General features: G+C 43.9%; 1 protein-coding gene across 3 annotated transcripts in view; it reads right to left on the bottom strand.

Moving 5' to 3' along the window:
- The window catches only part of HPCAL1 (hippocalcin like 1), a 64931-nt gene that overhangs the window by 19202 nt on the left and 21604 nt on the right, over window positions 1-24125 (bottom strand). Inside the window, exon 3 of one of the 3 annotated variants that reach the window (XM_030236144.2) lies at window positions 22591-22658. The exons of 1 other annotated variant lie outside the window; for it this stretch is intronic. The gene's annotated coding sequence lies outside the window, so the exon portion shown is untranslated. Of the gene's footprint in view, window positions 1-7622; window positions 7745-22590; window positions 22659-24125 lie in introns of those variants that run through there. One more of the 3 variants, XM_018920755.3, reaches the window with a different exon arrangement.

The raw sequence follows: 24125 nt of genomic DNA, 5'->3' as shown, positions 1-24125 counted from the left end.
GCAGCTTGGAACTGACATCTGTGATATTGACCTGCTGAGACAGCCATTGAAACTGCACTTGGTTTAAATTTGGGAGAGAAAGTTCTCAACTCCTGGCCTACTTTACAAAGGAGTGAAAGAATCAAAACTACTTCTTGTAGCAATTATCTGCTAGGCTCTGGCTTCACTGGACAGCAAACTGCTCTCCATAAATGCACTGCTCTTTTAAAATTCCCGGATTTTCCCTGCTAATTCATACCCCATGGCAATCTGGCTAGCACTCCACTGAGGGGGTGACTCTGTTGGGCTGAAATAAGGCAAAGTGCAGTAAAAAGCAGCCCATGCCAACGCCAAATTTGCAGCCAAGAGTGAGGCAGTCCTGCTCAAGTGCCAGCCCTGGAAAGGCATATCCACCACTGGCATACACTGAAGCAAAGATGCTGATTGCCACAGTACCTGCAAATTCAACACAGCTCTTATAGGTTATTTCTCTATTTCTTGTTGTTTCCAAGCTGTCCTAATGTCCTACTAGCTTTTGTTACTCAGCTTTGTCCTAATGGCTTCTGTACAGAGCTATGTCAGAGTGGATGTATCTTAATATACTTTAATGCAGTCATTACTCATTATTTCCAGTATTCCTGAAGACGAGCTGCTCCTCTCAGTAAAACTATGTTCAGGCCCTGATATGGCAGATATAGTGTCAGTCACTGACTTTCTTCCTGAGCTTTATCCCAAAAGCCAGCCAGGCTTTGCTTCCACCACTCCAGTCAAGGCCTCATTCCTCTACTGGCTCAAAAATAAACTTCTAACTTGACCTCAAATGTATTCAGTGCTGGTAACCACATTTGCTCTGGTCCCAACACCATCTTCTCTGAAACTTTCCCTCTGCTGCACACAGGGATAGAGAGCCATCACTCCCACATCAGCTTTGGCTTTCCTGGTTTAACTGAGCAGGTTCTTCTTGCCTCCTCTCAGACACACAGTGTCCTTCCCCCATGTCACAGAAATCCTCCCCTGCCCTTTGTGCAGTGACAGCCTCCTGACCCCTGGCACCACACGCACCATCTCAACACCAAGTTTCCTTATCTGCACTGGGAACTCTTCCAAGAAGGGGATTTGCCTTTTGACCTTAGTGCCTTGGGTCAATCTCTGTTCAGCTCTGCCTGGGCTCTCCTCCACACTTCCAGAGAGCAGCTTCTCCCCTGTTCAGGGACAGACCACCCCTGTGTTTCATGCCTTTTCTGCTCCTGCCATCCAAGGGGGGGTCTGCTCTCTCAAAATGACATCCTGATCTTTTTCCAAGCTGATGGCAAATGGCAGTGTCATGGCACCAGATACAGGCTAGATTTAAGGAGGAAGTTTTTCACAGAAAGGGTAGTCAAATACTGGAATCATCTGCCCAGGGAGGTGGTGGAGTCACCATCCCTGGATGTGTTCAAAAAAAGACTGGATGTGGCACTTAGTGCCATGACCTAGTTGAGCTCTTAGAACATGGGTTGGACTTGATGATCTTAAAGGTCCCTTCCAACCTAAAACTTCTGTGATTCTGTGAACTGACCTGTGCACCCCTGAATGAGGAGCTTCAAAACCCATCTGCTGAGAAGGTCTAATGGATGAGATACAAAGCTCAGAGGAAAAACAATGCCAAGATGTAAGTGATCCAGCATATTACTGGAACATCTCCACATGTAAAACCTAGTAGTGCAAGTCATACAAGGATTTTTCCAGTCTCCTCTCTAGCTCTCAGTGACAGGTGAATGAGGAGGACCACTTTTATCACTCATCCAGTGCATGAACAGGGAATAATAGCCTGTTTTAAAAACAAAACAGTAGGGTGTACAAAGCCAACCAAGGAACCAAACATAATCATACCCTCAACTAGAGGAGACCACAATCTCTCTATTTGCTTTTCAGGATCTGTGTATTACACATATATATTTCTATTTTATTCAAAATAAAGTTGGGGGTTTTTTCCTTCATAAAGGGTTAGATTCAGATCTGGCACCTTCAGATTCTGGATCCTTCAGATCTGAGGAATAGCTGAAACAAGCAGAAAGTCTATTAGGCAGTTTGGTCTGAAAATACAGTAAAAAATCCCCCCTCACTAAGCAGTGAAAAGGTGACTGAAAATACCCCTGAATGCTACAAGCAGGCTGTAGGCCCCTTGGAGTGTGAGGAGTTTCAGGATCCACTGTAGGGGCAGCAGAAGCAGTTCAGCAAATAGTGATTCTGTGTGACTTACAGATCCGTGATGCTTGTAGTAATGGGAGATTTGCTGCTGAGAAAAGCAATTTTTTTTGCCTTTTTAAAGAAATATTATATTGAAAGAAATGTGTCTTTGCTGCTCTAAGCCATGGGTGGGCCAGCAGGGATCTAGCACAACTCTTCCCCTAGCTCCAAGCAGCATTTGTACCAGAGCAACACATGACCTTCTGCAAACCAGAAAGTCCATCTGGACTGGATCACTTTGCAAGCCAATGGATGGGGAGAAACTGTGCAAAAATACCCCAAGTTTGCCAAAGCTTCAGGCTATGCCATAATGGCATTTGGATGTACACTGGGGCATGCAGGCATCTTTGGCCAGGCACAGATCTGCTCAGCTGGGTACTCACTCTGATGGCCCATCACTGCTGACATGTGACTCATTAAAAATGTCTCAGCATGCCCCTGAATAAAATTTGTGTGTGCATAAAACCCCCATATTGACTTTTCCTATGAAAGTGACTGCTTCTCCACTGTGTGCTCTTTTCAGCAGGGAGGAAACTGCAGCAGCACATTCCTCAAGGCTGCACCACGAGCTCACAGGGGCTGCTGGCAGCACCTCAGGGAAAGCTCACAGAGCTCCTCAAAAACAGCACCACTCTCTGCCCACAAATAACCCCACGAAAACACATCCAATTTCTTGATGATGGTGTTACTGCCAGGATTTCCAAGCCTGCAGCTTTCCAGGAGAAATCCATGGAAATGCATGCACACCCTCTGGACTGTGCTACATTTGATATGAATTGCCTGGTTTCAAGCATCCACACAAGCAGTGAGAGCTCCCATTTTTTCACTAAGAGCAGATCCCAGGCTAGTACAAGTTCAAGTTAACTAGTGGCAAAGCCTACTGCTCCAGCTCTGCAAGGGGGAACACCTGCCAGTGGCTGCCCCAAAATAAAAGCAAGATGCTGAAGAGCTCCTGCTGCAATGCAGAGAAGTGGCAGCTGAGATCTTGCTTCTGCTGTGCCAGGCACTATATTCTGGGCCAAAAAGAGCCTGTTGCTGTGCCAAAAAGTGGGTAATTCAAGCTGAAAGGCAGCTGATAGGGCTTCCCTGCTTTGCCAGGCAGCTGGCTGCAGAAACACATTTTGCAGCAGCAAACATCACCCTGCACTGATGAGGTAGAGAGCCTTTCCAGTCAGTCCTTACCAGGTCTAAAGATGGGCTAAAGACAGAGAAGCTGCCTGATAAATAGCAATGCTTGGCAAGCAATAATTAAAAAAAAATAAAAGGCTTTCTCTCTTCAAAAGGTTGTGGTCCTTTTTCCTACTGCTGCCCTCCGGTCCATTAAATATCATTACATTTACCCTGACTGAAAATATTAGAGGTCTCATGTCTTAAACTTGAAGAACATTTTTTCCACTCAGAGGAATTTTGCTTACCTTCATCAAGCAGTAGTGCCAACAGTTGTTAAAGTACAGTATAAATATTAGTCTTTGCCAGTAAACAGATGCAAATTTTGGCACCAGATCAGACTGAAATAATCACATAATCACAGAATGGTTTGAGTCAGAAGGGACCTTTTAACATCACCCAGTTCAACCCCCTGCCATGGTCAGGGACAGCTTATACCAGAACAGGTTGCTCAAAGCTCCATTCAACCTGGCCTTGAACACTTCAAGACATGGATCATCCACAACGCTGGGCAACCTGTTCCAAGTTCTCACCACCCTCACAGTAAATTTGTTCCTTATGGCCAATGTAAACTTACCCTCTTTCAGTCTAAAACCATTGCTCCTTGTCCTGTCACTACAGGCCCCTGAAAATACCCCACCTTTCTCCATGTTTTTTTATAAGCCCCTTCATATTAAAAGACTGCAATGAGGTCTCCTTGGAGCCTTCTCCAGGCTGAACACCTCCAACTCTCTCTGCCTTTCCTCATAGGAGAGGAGCTCCATCCCCTTGACCATCTTCATGACCCTCCTCTGGACTCAGTACAACAAGTCCATGCCCCTGCCTGTCTTGAAGGTTCCTGAGCTGGACACAGTGCTCCAGGTGAGGTCCCACCTCTGGTGAGGTCCCACCAGAGTAGGTGGGAACACCTGGGAGGTGTTCCCAGGTGTTCCCACCAGGGAACACCTCCCTCATACCTGTCAACACCTCACACAGAAAAGCCCAGCTGGGGAATACCAAGACGGATTGAGCAAACCTGCCCGACAGACTGAAGACTACATGCACAGCTACACTGGGCCACAGTAGTTAGAAACTCCATTTCCATGCTTTATTTACTTCTATTTAACAAACTAAAACCCTAAGTGCCAAAATGAAGGTTCAGTGGCAACTCATTCTAAACAAATTAGCCACTCAGGTCAGTAAAACACTCGAGAGATGCTTTACTTCCTTCTGTGTATGCTCTACTAATCTCCACACTTCCCTCAGTCTGATAAAGCAATTAAAAAAATCCATTTCACTTTCAGTTTCTGACCAGAGAAAGCACCATGGGTTCACAAGCCACCAGGAATTTTTTTTTATGAGAAATGTTATTCTCCATATACTTTCAGTAAATATTCCCAGTGAATTTAGGTATGAAACAGACCCACAAAACAAAATAGGCAAGAATGTAAACTTGGTGCCTCTGCCTCAAAACACTTCCAGCCTCACCTAAGGAGTGATTTGGCTGGAAAGCAATTTATTGGAGCAAAGAGGCTGAGTGGTGCAGGAGTGCTGCAGGCAGGGCAAGGAGGGCAGGGAGTGCAATGCCTAAGGCAGTTATGTAAGGGGGAAGCACGGGGTGAAAGGACAGGAGGGCTCTGCGGGACGCGTGGCAGCCAGCCTGGCAAAGCCCATAAGGAGCTTTGGCAGCGCCCGGCTGCCCCGCCGCGGGGCAGGTGACAGCAGCCAGCTCCAGCACCCTGGCAGCAGGGCCCAGCCCAGCACCCCCAGCCACAGACACAGGTGCTTTGCTGCTGGCCTTTGCACTCATGGCCACAGAGCAAAGCCTGTGGGATGCCAGGGAAAACAACAAAAGGGCTTTGGTGCTTCCTCTGCCATGTATTTCAGGTTTAATGGTGGTTTTGCTATCCCCACCCCCAGATTCGCTGCTGAAGTGCCCATGGACAATGAGACTATTGAGAATTTACTACAACATGAGATTAGTTTGGGTTTCAGTTTCTGCTGAGCCAGCTCATTTCCTTCCACATTCTTACAGGAACAGATGCTAAAATATAAAAAGGGCAGTAAGCATCATAAAGGCAGAAAAAGGAAAACCCTTCATGCAACATCATGAAGTTAAAAATACTTTTTCACAGCTTTAGCCAGAGCCATTCAATAGTTTGCTCTGCTGTCTAATTACGTTGCATAAAAGAGGCAAGAGATTATAATTTTTTTCTTAAGAACAAAAAAACCACAAACACATACACATCTCAAAATAACAAAACCCCAACCAAACACCCAACAACTAAACTGGCCAAACTGGCTGGATTAAAATCAGTGTTCAAAGAAGCTAAACAGAAAAATTAGTTTTGTCCCCTCCCATCATGCATGACTGCAGTGCTGCCTTCAGACACCAAATTTAATTGCTGCAGCAATTAGTCACAAAATTCAAGGCGAGCTGAAACTGTCAGATACTCCAGGAGCATCCCTGTGCTAGAATCAATTCTTCCCCCACAGAGGCAAACCAAGCAGATGGACACCCTGCAGCTCATAAAAAGCCACAAGCCATCCCTGGGCTGCAACAGCAGCAAGGACGAGGTGACAGTAAACAAACTCCTGGCCCTGGTGCCAGTGCTCCAGTCAATGCAGGAGCACCTCATCCCTTGGAGCATCTCTTCCCTGGATGCCTTGATGCTCAGTGGCCACAGTCCAGAGCATCCCCACAGGGCCAAGCAACAGAGAAGGAGCCACCAGGGCTGGGGTTTGCTTTAGAGAAAAAATAGGTGGAAAGAAACCTAGATTGCCCAATTGCAACAGCCACGTTTTTCTTTCCACAAAGTTACATTCATCAATTTTATTCTTTTTCAGAAAAGTGCCAAGTATGGCAAGATGCTTCTCTATGCAGCTCTGACATTCAGATGCTTTGCCAGCTAGATGGGCAATCTGCAACCTCTCCAGACACTGTCTAAAGTACCTTTTATATACAGACATAATATCCATTATCCTCTGATGCCTTTAAAATTCTTCTTATTGGCCACCCCAGATGTGCAACCCACTGCTCAACAAGCCCACACCTTCCTGGTGCCACTCCACCAGCCCACAGCTGAACCTGCCAGCACCATCTCCTCCAAGCTGCGGGAAAAATACATTAATATAGACCAGAAAACTGAGATCACAAAAGACCAAAGCCACTGATTACCCATCAGGTTGCTTCCCTGCTTGATGCAAATTGTTCCAGGAGGTTTCTAAACCTCTGAGAACTACCAAGCTGTGAAGTATAAATATGCAATGTAAATACAGAGACATTGGTAGGACTAATGACATGAAATCACTGATAAAATTTAGGAGGATTTTGAGACAAATCTTTCCAAATCATTAGCTTCTAGATTTAAGACAAGTAAGGCAGCTCCATGGAGGTTCAAACAAGGTGGAATAAAACAAATTTAACTCACACGGATAACATAAATGTCTCTGCTGGCAGCCTGGGCCAGAACCAGGCTCCACAACACCTTACTGATGACAACCTTGGGGAATTTCAATCCTGCTTGTAAAGAGCAGAGAGCACGATGCAACTTCCCATTGCTTTTATCAACTTATTCATAAACATCTTTGTATTATGAACATTTTAATCACCTGTGCATTGCCTACACAGTGTCATTAGGTTTTCTTTCAAAACAAACAACCAAAATGTAGTAACCTTCATGGAAAAATAAACTCCCAGGGCAACTCTTGACAAACACAGCTGCACCATCCCTTCAGCCAGGAGATGCCTTTCTCCCTTCCCTGCAGCTCTCCCAGAACTGGTTCAGCACACCACCCCAGCATGCACAGCTCCTCCCTGGCTGGAGAGCCAAGCCGTCTGCAGCTGGCACAGCTGGTGTCCCCAGTGCCCAGTGGCTCAGCTCTGGCACCAGTGACACCACCCTATCACCACACTGCTGTGTTGGCACAAGGGGCTGCCATTACATTACACATTTTGATGGCTTCACTATTTCTCTGCTTGTTCATCCATTTCACCTAGACCTCTAAGCCATTCCGGACCTCTAAACTACTCTCTGGAATTAAGGGTTTAAAGCCAACCCCTTCCCTCACTGCCAAAACATACACTTGGGACTGATGGAGGACCTAACCATTTACCCCACAACAAATATTTATGGGTGTAGAGGAGCTTTGCACAGCCATCCCAGGTGGGACAGACACCAAGTGACTGCAGCGTCACCCCCCAGCACCCAGAGAAGGAACAGCCCTACATCACCAGCCCCTCTCCTCACTGGCTGCCCTGTACTCACCCCCTCACTTCACTCCTCCAGATGCCCTGCACTCAGGGAGGAGGATCTCCAGGCTGGATTGGCCATCCCATCCCTTTGGCTGCTCCTTCACAGCCCTGTATGAACCAGGAAGTAGAGGCAAGCCAGCAGTTTATTTTTAGCTTTTTTTCTCTCCCTTAAATAAAAAGCAAAACCACATGAATAAACCACATGTTCGTGCTCACTCCACCCAGCGACGGGTTTTACATTTTGCATCCTTCATACGCTCAAAAATTCCTGGGCAATGATGTAGAGCAGCCATCACCCCACAGATTTCCATTATGCCCCTCAGTAACCCTGGTCCTACACTGGCAAAATAAGAGTCTCTCAAACATTGAATTAAATCTCTCCATGAAGTAGGCAAAGCCTGAAGAGACAGGTCAGTGAAGGTGACTGCTCTCACCTTGTCTCCCCCTTTCCTTCCTTCTCAAAAACCATCCAGGACATCCAGGAAGACTGGCAGAAGTTGCAGTTCACACTTACAAAGCTTCACTGCTGACTCTTCGGAGAAAGAAGAGCTAGTGTGGGATTGTGAGTCCCTTCCCATGAGTTCAGCCACAGCTTTGAATCCCTGCTAACTAGAAGCTGGCTCCTTCTTCTCTTCTGCAGCTCCTCAGATGTCATTCTTTGTAACTTCCTTGAGTGTTTCACATAAACAAGCTACAGGATCTCAAGTGACTCCTCAAACTTTAGTTTCAGAGGTGCAGCAGGTAGAAAGAGTTAAAGGGTTTCCCAGCAGCAGACAGTTTTACAGTCAACAGGTTGAACTTCTGAGCTAGGAGGAAACCACCCATTCACCTTAGGAACCTTTGGTACAGAACCTAGCTTCCCTCAAAGTTAAAATAAAAAGTTGAAAGATCCCCTGGTTTTTCCAAATGTCTACTGAAATTCCACCTTCCTTAAAAGGAAGGGGGGCATTAGGTCAGTACACACATATCTACACCTTGAGCAGCAAGACTTCTGAATCTAAGTGACAAAAACTTCCAAGGAGCAAATACATTTAACAAAAGGCCCAGTTTGTGCCCACAGTTTGATGTGGCTACATACAGGCTGTAATGGCAAAATTACCTGTTTTCAACTTCTGTTCAAAGAGAAACTCCAAACCAGCAGAGTGCCACTTAGACATGAACATTATTCATGCAGAAATGCCTGCTTCAGAGCTCTGAAAACACTAATTAATCACAGCACTGGCTTTATGAGTGATCATTTGCAAACGCCACGCCAGCTCTGCACCACCCTGAGATTGCTGGCAATGCCTCATCCCAAGCAGAAAAATGTCCTCACTACTTGCTGAATACCGTACTGCTTGGACAGCAAGTGTAAGCCATCAGTTTTGATGAAAGCAAACTTGAGAGATAAAACAAGGCACTTGAAATCGCAAGAAGGCATCTGCCTCAATTTTAATATCTCCCTACTGACTTTTACCTCCAAGACAAGAAGAATTTGGTGAGTTTGCACAGCAGCTCAAGGATGGAGTGGACAACTTCAAGCATTACAAGACTTGAAGACAAGCTTTGCTTCACAACCTCAACAAAAACAATACGTTTGTGTTTATAAAAAGGTGGAAGCTAAGAGGTTGGGTGACTCCAACCACTGTGCTTTACACTACATTAAAAAGTAGATTCAATGCAGCCCTGCCAATACCTTAATTCATTCAAAAATCTGTTGTAAAAGCCGGTGAACATTTTTATATATTTTAGGAAGCAGAGCTGAAGTGGAACATCTTCTCCCAGTCCAAGCTAACAAACACGTGGTAAGCTGTTAGGACAGCAGATTATGTTGGCTAATAACCATCCCTTGCTCCACTCTTGCTCAGGCCTCTTGGCCCATCTCAACCAGCCAAACAGGGTTTTCAAACCAGCTCATTGTTGGTTGTTGTGTGTGTCACTAGCCACCTTGTCCATGCTTTATCCAATTATTTACTGTGCCCAACCAGCACCCTCTGAAAATGCACCAAGGTGCCTGGTGCCAAGGTTAATTATCTCCTTGCTGAAGAGCTGCAGGTTATTTTCTGTGGAGTGATGAAGCGGTGTATTTGCTGGGTGAAGGAAAAGCCTTATACTGTGCCCCATTTCCTGAAGGAGCCTTGAATTTAAACCTCTTAACTAACTAACTACACTGTGCAAAGAGCAGTGTGCTTATTCTTAGCAAGCATTGCAGAAACACCACAGTCAGCTACAATTTCCTTGCTCTGCAGGAGCAGCATATAACCTTTCCCACTGCCTGAGGCTCTGCCTCACCTCTCTGCCAACAGGGGAGATTTGAAACTGCAGTAACACCAGCCTCCCACTCCCCTGCCATAACAAGGGAGCTCCCTCTTGTCTCACCGCAGGGGTGGACACAGACACCCCACAGAGCAGCACCAGAGGGCTGAAACATGCTGCCAGCCCCCTCAAGGAATGCTGGCACAGAACCCTCAGGCCAAACATCATCAAGTTCCCAAAGGAAAAGCATACAAGTGTCTCCTTCCCAGCCTCCAAAGAATGCTACAGATTCTCCCAGTAACCCAGCTGACTGTTTATTGCTGCCATCCTTCAGGTTATAGGTCAACATATACCAGAGAGCCAACAATTCTCAGTTAATCAGATTTCTGTGCAGACTGACAAATGGCTCCCAATAAGAACATAAAAACCCAGGAAAATCAAGAGTCTCTCTAATCAACTCACTTGATATGATGCAGTAAGCCTGCAGAAAGCTCATACACATTGTTAACACATTGGATTGCACTTTGTGGCAGATCTCAGGGGGCTGGTAGCAGTGGGGGGACCCCAGCCCAGGCCAGTTGCTGGAAGGAAAGTGTTCCTCTTTCTTCTTTGTGCTCCACTCAATGCTGTGTTATTTTGAAACTAAAGGCCACAGCTTAAAACTGGAGTGTGAACACACACTCACAAGTGTGAGGTTCTTGCTCCACCACTGGATTATTCCAGCCTGGAAACTTCTTATAGGTGAGTCCTTCCTATCTCCCCAGTCAGACTTAAAAAAAACATGAACTGACATTGCCGGTGGGGTGCGAAAATCATCTTTCCTATGAAGGCCAAGCACCTTGCCTTGGTACCAACACTGCAGCTCTGCCATGTCCCTCCAACCTCCTGATCCTACACACTTTACCCCACAAAGCTCACTCATGACTGAGAAGAGCTTCAGAAACACAATGACGTCATTGACATATAAATGGCACCCCTCCTCTTCTCACAGCAAGGCTCATGGTGACAGCAGGGTACTGCATGCCCCAGGAGCCAAATGGCTGAACCCAGAGAGTCAGGAGAGGAAGAGATGATGTGCAGAGAGGCAGGTGGAAAATCACAGCCTCCTCCTCCACAATGGCCCTCAGCTGCTCTTAGAAGATGATGAGGATTTCCAGCTAAAACACTGGTGCTCTCAGAGGTCTGGCACCTGAGCTGCTGAGCAGGTAAAAGAGACTGTGAGTCTGTCAAGGTCCCTGATTAGGTGTGAAAGAAAAGCCCTGTGCACACAATACTCTTACTGAAGCTATAAATAGTCCCCTCTGCACCAAAGTTGTGCATACTGTATTGACACTTGTGACTTAATAGGATTTCCTAGGAAGCCTGAACCAGCTCGGGCTGCTGCAGGGCAGCCTTGCTGAGCCATTTTCACAACACATGCATGCCACTGTGACTGGGGGGAGCATAGGGGATTATCCCGTGTTTTCAGTGTCCTGATCACACTGAGGCAGGAAAAGACTGAGAAACTCCTAGAGGGTCGTAATGAGTTTGCATGCACAGCACAAGCAGGAGAAAACTTCCAGGATGGCCTTTTCCATGCAGCAAGCTTATCTCCCAGCTACACATCACAACTTACTACAAGTGCAATTTTTTTCTTCTTTATATTCATCCTTTTTTACAGTGGTAGAGAGAGATAAGAAACAATGTTCTAATAAAATATATAAGATTTATATCAAATAATGTAAAAAATTATTTTCCTGTTCAAATACATCATGTCATTTCAGTTCCTGAAAGTAAATTAAACCAGTTCTCCCACTAGTGGCTCATTATTGTCTTCAAATATGTAAGACAAGAATTTAAACATCTCTTATACTACTTTATTCCTTCTAAAGAAATCCCACCCTGTTTGAGTTACTGTCGGTTAACCTGGCAGGCTGACCCAAGAACTGTTAACAAAATAACCTTTTGCTATAATATTTCCACTACCTCACCTTAGCCTTTATGGTGCTTAACAGCTTGCCAGTGGTCCTGGGAATCATGTCCAAGTTTTGCCCTGACCCTTTGAGCATGTACCAGATGTATGCCCTGCCCTTGGTCCTGAGGATGAGCCATGCTGCTGAGCCTGTGCCACCTTCCAGGGTACAGCCATAGTATTGCTTCACCTCCCCTTTCTCATCTCTTCCATCACCTGATAAAGCACTCCAAAACCTGTGTGCTCATGTGCTGTGGAGAAAGCCAATGCTGACCCTTTCATGCCCAAAAGGTCAAGGTACCAAGGGCCTGGCTATAAGCACCTGACTGCACAGACAGCTATTCCACTTTGCACTGTAGCTGCAAGGGTTGGGCACCTGGCTGAAAACATCACCCCAGTGTCTTTGGGCCTGAGTCCCAGACCAGGAGGCAGCAAGACTTTATGTTGTACAGATGAAGAATAAAAAGATGTTTTCTGGTGCCTCTCATCATTCCCATCATCACTGTCTCACAGGCAACTTACCTCAGCAAGGAATGATTTAGGACAGTTGCCTATTGCATACTCCCTGGCAGCCCCAGCTTCCGTCAGCTGCTCCATCACCACAAGCAACACAGAAACCACAGAGAACAACTGTACACATCCAACCACGTGCTCAGTACTGCACAGAGTGGACCCAACCTGCTCAAGACAAGCTCTCAAGCGTGCCTGTCACCCTGGGCATGCTGTGTCTCCAGGGCTTAGGGATGCAAACTCTCTGTGCAGCACTTCTGTGTTTTTCTGGAATGACATTTGGCTATTTGGAGCACTGGGAATTTGTAACACAAGAAGAAATAATAAAGTTGACCTCAAGCTGGTTCAATACACTCATGCTGAAACTAAAGTAGCTAGAACATGGTGCATCATTTTTTCCTACCACTGTCTTAGCTGTTATGGAAAATACAGCACTGAAGAAAAGGGCTGGCTCACGAGCTAACGTTACCTGTCTGCACCTCATCTGCTCCTTCAGTATGCCCTGTACATCACAGCAATGATACACATAGTGCTTGCATGGCTATCTAAGAACCCCAGGCAGAAGTGATTGCAGGAGAGTCATGTAGTTCAAAATTTCATTAAAGAAATGGCTATAATACAATCACAAGCCACTCAATGCACTGGAGGCTGAACGTTGCTAAGGAAAATTATGAACCTCCTCCTGCAAGTATCGTTATCAACCCACAACATAAAAAGAGCCAATGTAGTGTAGCAACATCTATATTCAGCACAAGGACTAGACCAGAATAAGGTGATCATTAAATAGTTTAAAACAAAGATGATAGCAAAATGTAATGAGCCTCAACAAACCAAGTGAAACAGGGCTAAGAGGCTGTGCCAGCTACGCCTTGCACTTAGGCACCTCTTAGGAAACCTTCTGTAGGAGATGGAAGGACAATCAGCTCCCCAAGAGCTTCCACACTGGATGGATGATGGACAGGTGGCTCCTTTTGCAAAACCCATTTTCTTTATTCTGCACAGTGGGTAATTCATCTCAAGGATAAGGGGAAAAAAAAAAAGCCAAGGGGGAGGTAGGGAAAATGCTTGAATGCTAAAATAGGCAAATTACTGAGCTAGAAAATCTAGATTAAATCAAGCATTCCTGCAAATGTGTAATAGAGAAACAAATGGCTCCCATCTGGAAGCTCAGCAAATGAACTTGGATCCTGGTTAAGACAACAGCACCAGAGTCTGCTTCCAGAAATGTAAATATCCAGCGTGCATTTGCAATCCAATCACAGGCTAAAAATATAAGACAACTTGGAGTGGAAATCTGATTTTGTGTCTACCCTCCTAATGGGAAATAAAACAAAAATTCTTTAGACACTGCAATCTGGACTCATTTTTCCTGCTTGGAGAGATGATGCAAGATGTCTTTGCACCAGGAAATTCTTTCAGCTGCTTCTGGTTGCAAGGCCACAGCTCACATGTTGGAGGCCTGACTCTTATCCATCATATTCCAGTTCCCCATCTCCTTTTCCATTCTGTGACCCCTGGCTGCTCCACTGTACTGTCCTCAGCTCTGTTTATTTATATCACTTCACTTGAGTCTTCTTACTAAGAGTATTCTAGTTCCTTTTTCCCCCAGAGGTTTATCTCTGGCCTTCCAGTAAGAGAAGGGCTCTTGGTCTCAGTGTGCAGATGGAGAACTCAACCACAGGCATGAACCAGGCTCAGGGCTAAATTTAGCCCAGAAGAGGATACTCTTTCTGCCTGTAGACCAGGAAGGCAATTTGGAGCAGAAGCCTATTTTAGATGCTCTCTGGTGGTGTCTGCCTCCCTCTAGGCTATAGAGAGTCTGGGGAGACCAGCCTTAGACTCTGAGCACCATCCCTGAGGACCTTTAGATGCTACAAAAGGAAAGAAAAGCTATTACAAGTTAATGTCATCCATATGGTTCAAGAGCTGACACTGGAAAGGAAGTTTTAGGGTGTTTCACCAGCAGAAGGCATTCATGGAAAAAAAAGACATTTCTCTGTGTATGAGATGTGTCCTTCTGTGATGACAGCAGGCACAGACAGGAGTTTTAAACTACAGAAAAAAACACCTCTAGAGACAGGATAATCAGGAAAATCAGTTAATTCCTATATCTGGTTTTAATAAACAGATGGGGGGATTGATAAATGTGGACAAAAAAGCACATAATACCCAAAGTTAGAAGAGCAAAGAGCATATGAACATTAATAGCAGCAGTCAGATAGGATGTTAGATAATTAGCCAGAATTCACAGATGATGAGTAAGAAACAAGAGCATGGATTAACATACTGATACCAAGAGGAAGGGCACTGCAAGAGCAAACTCAGGCAGCAGAATAAGATACACCAAAGGACTGCAGTGGTATGAGGTCAACACTACTTGAAGAAGGAGGGGCCACATCACAGGTTAACCTACACCCTACCACTGCCTCCATGGCAGTGCAGTGCCAATTCCCAGGTTCACAGCAAGACAGAAGTGCCAGCAGGGCTTATCTTTCTGTGGGACTGCAACTTCCCAAAATACTCAACTGAAGAACCCACTATTAACGTAAAGAGCTGACCACAGATATTCCTGGAAGCAGAAGACAATTGTAATCCTCCAGATGCTGAAATAGAAAAGGGCAGCTCTAATTTAGACACTGTAAATAGCTAAAAGTCCTCAATGAAAGCAACTCTGGAGGCAACAGAAATCATGGAGAAGGGATTTTGGGAAACACAAAAATTCATCTTTTCAATTTCCCATTAGTTTTGAGGAATCTAAGGAACTCGGCATGGAAGTCAGCTGGACAGAAGTGCTCAGGAACACACTTGTAAGAAGCTTAGAATATTTGTATGGCAAAGATGAGAAAAAAAAAAAAAATTGGTACTGGGCAACCCCAGACAAAGCAGGGGAGATATCTAGGGAATGAGTCCTGATCTAAATGGAGAAAAAAAAAAAAAAAACACCAAAAAGGGATTTTTAGGGCTAAGCAAAGTGTTTGTGAGGAATGGAAAAGAAGGGCTGCTCATCAAAGGCAGCCGTGTCAGAGGTCAGGAAACAAAGGGGGAAAGAGAAATTGCCAAAGTCAAGCTGAATTAGGTCATGCAAATAAAAATAAAGGGCAAAGATCAAAACGTTCTTCAATGATTGAATTTTATTTAAAAAAAGTACAGAAAGTGGAAACTAGCAGGACTTGGCTGATGTATCTTAAAACAAAAGCAGAAAGGTCTTTTGTTTTTACTGCATCAGGATGGGGAACAGCAGATGGAAAAAAATAAACCCATAGTGCTGACAAAAAACCCCTTCAAACTATTAAACAGCCCATGATCAAGTTGAAACTGAAAGTGCTTCTAGTCAGGGTGGAGGTGAACCCAGGGCAAGCATCCAAGAGGGGAGCAATTTGTTTGGGCTGGAGTCTGCTCCCTGCAACTACAGGAGATTGGGCTTTGCAATCAACACAGCCTCATGAAATCTGCTATTTTGAAACGTGCTGAGCACAACCACCTCACAGAGAAACCTAAACAAGAGGATGATGAGAATCTAGCAAAATATCTTTAAAATTAGATTAAATGGGATCATTCCACTTGTGGCCTCATCCCAGAGTACCCAGAAGCAAGGGTGCTCTTGATGGTCCCCTTGCATCCCTTTTCTGACTTCAGCACAGGTCTCCCAAACTTGGAGGCTGAGAGAAAGGGAGACTGCTTATTTATAAGCACTGGTCATTTGAGTCTTTTCTGAAGTCACCAAAGCTGTCCCACAAAACAATAATAATCTGTTGCTGGGTTTGAGCAGTCTGTCTCACCTTTACCTACTAAAATTTGGTAGCAAAGGCATTAAGACCAGAACCAAGCTTTGTTCTGAATAACCTTAACACAGCATAGATATCTCCCTGAAGGTCACCCCCAAACTTCAGCATACTGAGCAAATGTAAAGATCACAATTTATGAGCACTTCAGGACTGTTTCTTCCACTGTATGGAATTAAAAAAGGTGATTCATGTACCTGAGAGAGCTGGGACTGTAAAGGTGGGCAGTAGGAGCCAGTGTCAACATTTTCTCATCCTCCAATGAAAGTGTCACTGTCAGAGCACAGAGTTGACTTTAAGGGACAAGAAAATATTTCCAAGTGCAGACAAAATGTGCTACAGCTTCATCAAGTCGTGGTCAACCATGCACACAGCAAGTGGCTTTGTGCCTGATGTTTATTGAGAGCTAAATGCAAAACCTCCACAACAACAGAATTGGCATCATACAAGCCAGAGAAGCAAACCTATTATTGTCCAGAATTATTATTACATTGTATTATTAACCAAAACAACTTAAGGAAAATGTTAAGAAGCTGTGAGTAACTCCATGACTTATGCCCAGCTCCACTGCTGCTCCTCGGCTCCAAGCTGGCTCAACAGGGCATACAACCAAATGTATCATTGCTATTCAGAGTAATGAGGAACAGCTTAGCCCCTAACCTCAGGTCACATTTGAGGACATCTCTTAAAAAGGAAGACAATTAAAACCAGAACTAGCACAGAGGCAGGTCCACAGCATCAACAGGTGTTGAGAGGGTTCCTCTGAGTCCCTTGTCTCAATGCAGCATAGTACACAGTGTTAAGACTTGTAGCTGTAAAAATGTTAAAAATGTACAAGTTTGTAGAACACATGAAGAACCAAACTGGAATCTTTTCTGTGGTCTTGCCTTTACTCTCACAAATGATTGGATTTAACAGTGTTTAGTCACCTCCCCAAATTCAGCTGCAGATTCAGCTCCTTAACTAAGCATGAAAAGTTCTCCCTCCACACTGCGTAGCCAAAAGCAGAGACCTCCTGAGAAGAAAACCAGAATATATGCAGGTATTCCCTTTACAAGGACTGCTCCAGACAAAGAGATAACCAAGGAGTATCTTCCCATGCTCTGCACCTACACCACTGACACAAAGCAAAACACTTGTGACCTCCCATCAACAAAATCTTTCAAGTATCATTATTCACCTGAATTAAGACTGTGCTTGCACTTGAGTGCACAAATAAAACCAGCCAATCCCAAGATAATTCAGGCATGTGCCTCAAATGAAATACAAGACTGGATGTTCTGGCTCAGGGCAGTTTTCAGATCCTTTCATTACACACTTTTCAATGCAAGACAGAAGCACAATGCTGAAGCCAAGGAGAAGACTGAAAAAGAAGCAGGCCACACACCATCATTTATTTTATGGTCAGTGTTTTATCTTTAAATCAGATTTGGAGGAAAAGAAAAGCAGGAAAGAGGCACAAAAATTGTTTCAAAGATACTACTGCACTGGCTGTCTGGTAGCAGATTAATAATTTAGTTGTCAACCTTGCAATAACTCTAATTGTTTTGGAAGACTTTCATATTGCAAAATTGTAAGCACATATAGTAACAGTGAGTCAAGTCGAATCCAACCCTTCTTCATTTTACATTTGCTTTAGACATGTTTTCTCCAGTACAGAAAGAACCAACTTAAAGGAAAAAAATCCCATCATGTAGATTAGAGTTTATTGATTAGCCAGACACTAATTCCAGCCCAGCTCTTTGAGATCTCTCCAAGGGGAAAGGAAGAGATGGTATTTACAGAAACTGTTTCTAATGAGAAAACCTTAAGGCAAGGAAGGTGAACCTGAGAGCAATGAGTACCAATTTTACAGAATATAAACAACTCCTTGCTCTTGTAATTGCATTTGTCTTTCTAACTACAGTCCCTATTCTCTACCTTCCTCCAGAAACACCCACTGCTAGGCAAGGATGGCCAAAGCTGGATTACATCACTGTAACTATGGGGAAAACATGTTATGATTTGCTTAAGCTTTTTTCAGGGAAAGCCTTAAGTTTATCAGTTTAAAAAAATTGCTATAAAATCAGTGTCACAGAAGGACTATCCCTTTTTACCCACTGATTTGAACAGCACAGTATTTATTGAATAGAGCTCTATCATGAAGGACTATTTTATTTCTAAAACAAAACCCAGTGTCCCAAGCAGCTAAGTTCACTTCAGAGAGGGCACCAAGACTAGGGAAAATACTTTCTGAAAAAGAAAAAAGAGCTACTTCTTCCAAGTTTTCTCCTGAAAAGACAATTTTGTTGATGGTAATAACGAAGTCTCCTTTGTTGGCTACAGACCTAAGCCAGCAGGACCTTCACACGTTTTTCTGCAGGCAGAAGACACTCAGTCCTGCAAAGCTAATTCCTGTTCAATTCCTGAGTTATTGCTAGGGGGTGCCAGGGGTGCTGAAGCTCCAACACCTGGGGTGAGCAAGGAACCTGACCATGGGAGTGTCACCCCTTCCCTAACAGCCCTTGGCTCTGCAGGTACCAGCTTTGCCTGCACCAGGTGTGAAGTGCCTGCACTTCCCCCATTGCCAAAGGAAGGGAGCTAAGAAAACCCCAAATGAGCAAAAAGCTACAATTTAAAGAATACTCTGAGCTGAGCTTGGATGCAAAGAGATCTGGGTTTCATGGACAAGCAGCAATGACAAGAGAGGAATTAACTAAACAGACGTTTGCGAAATACAACTTTCAAAAAAATATTTCAAAAAATGGCAACTTTGGTGGTGTGTAGGAATAGGATGGAATGGACATTCTCACAGCACCACACTTTTATTTAGAGAAGACAACTAAGAAAAAAATAAATACATTTTGCAGATGGTCTGTCTCTGAGTGGCCCTGATAAAAGCTGCTGTGCCCTGACTCTGGGCCAGCACATTCCATTTCCAACTGCACAGCCTTCAGAAGCATTAGCAGTAATTAAGAAGAGCCAACCATAGTGATAAGCCAGATCTCTATAAAAGAAATACATGCTGCACTGATACAGATATTTATTTTTTCTTTCACTTTTTGGTGGACTAACATGGTACAGTCCTTATAAAGACATTTTTCAAGTCCTTCAGTAATTCTTCCAGTGTTGACTCACTGAATCCCAGATGGGACTCTTGGCATTATTCATCCCAGCAGGTCTCCAGGACAGCACCAAAGACTTTTTGTGTGGTCACCAAGTAGATACTGCTCTTTCAAATTACTACACAAGTTCCTGAAGCACAATTCTTCGGAATTCACTGTGATCTCACAAAAAGCATTAAGAACCACTGATCTAGTCCAATACCTTTTCATTCAAATAATTTCTCCAAGAATTTTGGCACCCAGTCACCACCCATTTGGCCTATAGCACCTGTTTTCAAAAGATTTGCAACCCTGACCTAAAAGCCTCCAGAGCAGGAGAACCCCCCATAGCCAGAAACAATTTCCTTCCAACAGTGACATTCCTCTACTATTAAGCAAGCAAAGGATGCACAGGTTTTGCTGTGGTAGAGGTAGGATAGGGGAATTTGATCATTTTGTGTCATCTCCCTGTTTGTACCATATATAACTCAGTGCCCACTTGTGCAGCTCACTGAAAGATTAGTTGGCTCGTTCAGACAGGCAAGGGTAGACTCCTAAGGCGTTTAAGTGATTTGGGGCAGGATGATCATCTGTCTCCTCCCTGCCCACATTAACTGTTCCATGGCCCCTGTCTGTGCTAGGCCTGAGCTGGGGAAGTGAGAAAAACAGAGGAGATGAGCTCCTTCCAACATGACCAGGAGCACCTCTTCTTCCTCAGCCTTCAATGGTTTAAAGGAAGTTGTCACAAAGGGAACCAATCCCACTGATGATCCAGGATCTTGCTTATTCAACCTAAAGCTCAGTGTTTCAAACAGCAGGGAAATTAAACAACAAAGCTCTGCAGTAAGCTAATAAATCATTGCATATCTATGCTCAGATGGCTGTAAGGAGCATGACAAACTTGAAACAGCCTGCAAATTTCTAAAATTAAACAGTTCTTGGTGTTACAGAGGTCAGCCATCTGTTCAAATGTTCGTGTTTTAGTTAATGTAACTCTTCTTCCACTCTTCTCTCCTGACTCAAGCATACTCCCTAGGAAGATGAGAGTACAAATCCCTGGGAGAGAATATGGCTGAAGTCACCACAACTAGACCGACTGAAAGCAGGTTTGTGGTTAGGACAGGCTACAGAGGCAAACAAGAAAAGTGGTGGAAAGAACAGTGTATTATCCAGGCCTGCAGAGAGCCAGGATTTCTGGTGAGAAATTTGCAAGGTTTGCAAGAAAATTTGTCAGGTTCTGAAAGCTGCACACAATATCCCTGGCTTGTCAGGAGACCTCTGGCCCACCCTCCATCCCAGCCTTCCTAACCTCTGCTCAGTCTTGCAGGGCTCCAAGGAACATCAGAGAACATTTCAACATTCAGCTTTAAATTGCCATCTCATGACAGGAAGAAAGTGAAATTTGACTGCTCTCAACAGATTTCACATACATTTGAAGTGGAACTGCTTGCTTTATAAATAATTGGAATTATCTGGAGTTATTCAGCAAGCAAGGCCAGCCCCAGACTGAAGCTGTGTTTATAGAGCAAGAAGTGGGCTCCAAGTTGTGAATGCTATGCAGAGATACGATGCAAAACAACCAAATTCTGCTGTTTGACATCCTTTCACAGCATGGGTTATTCTGTCCTCTCCTCTGTCCCTGGTAATAAAAAGGAGGAACAAAAACCCCATGTGTTCTGATAAAGGTGAAGAATGAGTGGAACAGGAAGACAGAAGCCAAACAAGCACTTTCAGGAAGAAAACAAACTTGGGAAGGGAAAAAGCCAAAGTTAAAAATTTGTGGAAGTAGTTGACTGAGAATAGGTTGGTCTTCTGCAACCATCAACCTGCTTAAAATGTGTCTTCAAGGAAACTGGCCAGTGCATTTCAGACATGGGTAGCCATGGTCCATCAGGACATCTGGCATGATGGAAAAGACAAAACATGCATCTTTAAGCCTTTGGCATTAGGCTGGGAATGATGTCCTCAAAGGAGACAAAGCAACATGCTGCTTTATTGTGTATAATTTTAAACCAGCAGGAGTTGAAGGAGGTTTTGATAAAGACATTTGGACAAAATTCTGTATAACAGAGATATTGTGCAGAACTACCTACTGAGTTAAACACTAAGCTGAATTTAGATGGAGAAAAGTGTCCCCATACTTCTAAACCCATTTTGGAACAGGTGTGAATCCCTGGTATTGCATATGGCTTAATTCAGGGGAATAACAGTGAATGAATTACTGGAAATATTGCCATTCATTATTTTCTAACACCTCCAGTTTAAAGCCTAGCCAACGCTTCACAGCTTGACCTTTGGGATGAATGTAAAAGCAGTACTGCAGCATGAAAACAAAATATTTTCCTGCCTTTTTTAAAAGTCAATAGGACCTGTATTATTTGAAGAATGGTAGCCTCAGGGAATCTGTTTCATTGCAAAGCCATTTAGGCAGCTGTCATTAGTTTAAAAGCTCATTTTTGTTTAATGACTGCTGTTTCACATACTCCCAATGCCATGTATCCTAACTGTCATACCTAAACCTTAGAGTTATGAAAGCATACAGCCGCAGCATTATACTCAGGGGTCTGCTGATATTCCCATTATTAAACCACTTCTTACAAGTTCTGACTTGTGTTTAGCCATAACAAACCCTGTGCTCTGCCTGGGTGTTGTCATGGAGGTGGATGCTGCTCAGTTCCCCCAGGATGCCTGGCTGTCCAGGCAGAGACATCATCATCCACAGCTGGGGCATCTTGCAGAGCTTGGGAGAAGGATGCAACAAGAAACAAAACAAAACTTATACATTTGTTTAGATATTCTGTATCATCACGGGAAGGATTCAGAAGGGGTGGAAACCATGACAAGGCCCACTCTCCTACCAAGTCACTCTTTATCCAGGGTGCAGAGAAAATGTGGCTGGAGGGGAACACTACCACAAAGTTGTTAAACATCTGGAAACAACTGAAGAACCAGATGACCTGCAAAACCAAACCCTTTGTTCTAGAGTCCCAAGCTATGATCTTTAAAACACACAGATTCAGGAGGACACTCCGAAGTCATTTCCCAGGTACCACACAAAATGCATAATTTAGCACCTGTCAGCTGTGAAATTCCTTTTGCACCTGCTATCTTCCATCAGTCCTCCACTCAGCTGCCACTTTGCAGGTAAATTCACCTCCCATTATTTCTATAGTGGAGAACAGGGACCATCCAATTCTCTTACCTCACTCTGTGACTGAAGAGCTGAGTCTATGAACTCTACTTGTCAAACTTAAAACAAATAACCAACCAAAATGAAAGAAAAAAGCTCTTTTCTTCAGATTCAAAACAGTTACAAAGCATGTGAAAACTTGGGGAAGGTATTCCTGGCATATTCTGAAACCAGTGAGCACAGATTTTACATTCTCAATTTTATATTTTCAGGCACTTGTATTAACATACCTATCTATTGTGGTCCTTGTTGCAGAATTAAAATATTTCATTATCATTCAGAGAGAAGGTCTTTTCACCTAGGAAAAAAAAGGATTTAAAAACAAGCTGCCTTAGTGATTCCAATATAAATTATCAGAACTAGATAATTAACTATTCTGACAAATAGGCAGTAATGTTAATTAACAACTAATGAGACATGATATACACCCATAAGGATATGTTTTTATACTGATGTGCCACAAAACAACTTCTGGATGGTAAATACCAAAAATGAAATTTCTTCCCTAAATTACAAAAAGTAATATTTTTCCTAAATTATTTTGCCTGTGGCATTTCATTGAATAAAATGACAAATTATATTCCCTTTGAAACTCAATGAAGGCCAAATACGATTTTTTTGGGTGGAATAAAAAGTTCTGTAGTTTAATCCACTTCACTTTTACTGTAACATTTACTACACTCAATTTACTGATGAATTCAATATTGAGATAATGAATTCTTGGGCTTCAGGGTGTAAGATAGCCAGTAAGTACCTAGCAAAGAAAATCTCTCTCACCATTCCTGCATGAAATCAGGAACACAGCTACAGCTGGAACCTACACCCCAGTCCTCTTCCAGCTCTCCAATCCTGTCTGCACTTGAATAGAACAAAGTAGTTTAGTTGGAAGAAGAGCCAGAGAGATGATCTAGTCCAACTGCAGATCCCAATGCTTCTTTCCAGAAAACCACAAAATCTAGACAAGGGACTGATGGCCATGACTGCTTTTCCTGGGAATTCATGTCAGCTCTCTGGAAAGGAACAACTGGATTTTGACTGCTAAGAGACCAGATTTTATGGTAGCACAAGGGTGATATTTATAAATAGCAAGTGCATAGGGAGAAGGAAACAAAACTGCCTGGCTTAGCTGAGACTCTCTTTGTTCACACAAAAGGTTTGCACCCCAGCAACCCCACTGATGCTCTGCTGGAACTTCACCAGAACACCTTGCAGGAGGAGGGCAACATTGGCACATGACAGCAGATGTACATGCAGCCCTTGGTGGTGCTGGGGGAACTCCCCTCTCCCAAAAAAGTCCCAAACGAAGCCTGCCAAACAAAACCATTAACAAAGCAATGTGCATCCTATGTCAAAATTATCCATTTATTTTGTGATGGCAAAATTGGCACTTTATGTTCCTCTACCCTAAATGGTGTAACAGAGACCAGCTGATTTCCACACCTGCTGCAACAGTTCATGGTCAGTAGGGAACAGGACTCTGCAAGAGCCTGGCTGGGGACCTGCACTGGCAAAGCCACAGCATCTTCTCCCCCATTCACTGGACACTGTGCTGCCCACGTGGAACCGTGGAGCATCCAACCATCACCACAGATTTCTTTTCTGCTTAAGGCAGTAGTCAAGCACTATCAAATGTTATTCTGCATTCCTGGTAATTAAGGAGAAGGCTGTAACCAACCCCCCCCCCCACCAAATTAAATGCCCCCTTCATTTCAAATGAAGGCTTGATGGGGATGGAAAGGATCCTTTTGTCTCTCTGTATGCTCAT

Source organism: Serinus canaria, chromosome 3 (genome assembly GCF_022539315.1).
Source record: "Serinus canaria isolate serCan28SL12 chromosome 3, serCan2020, whole genome shotgun sequence".
Taxonomy (NCBI): Eukaryota; Metazoa; Chordata; class Aves; order Passeriformes; family Fringillidae; genus Serinus; species Serinus canaria.
Note: the sequence above shows the minus strand (reverse complement) of the source record. Positions and strands in the feature narration are given on the sequence as shown.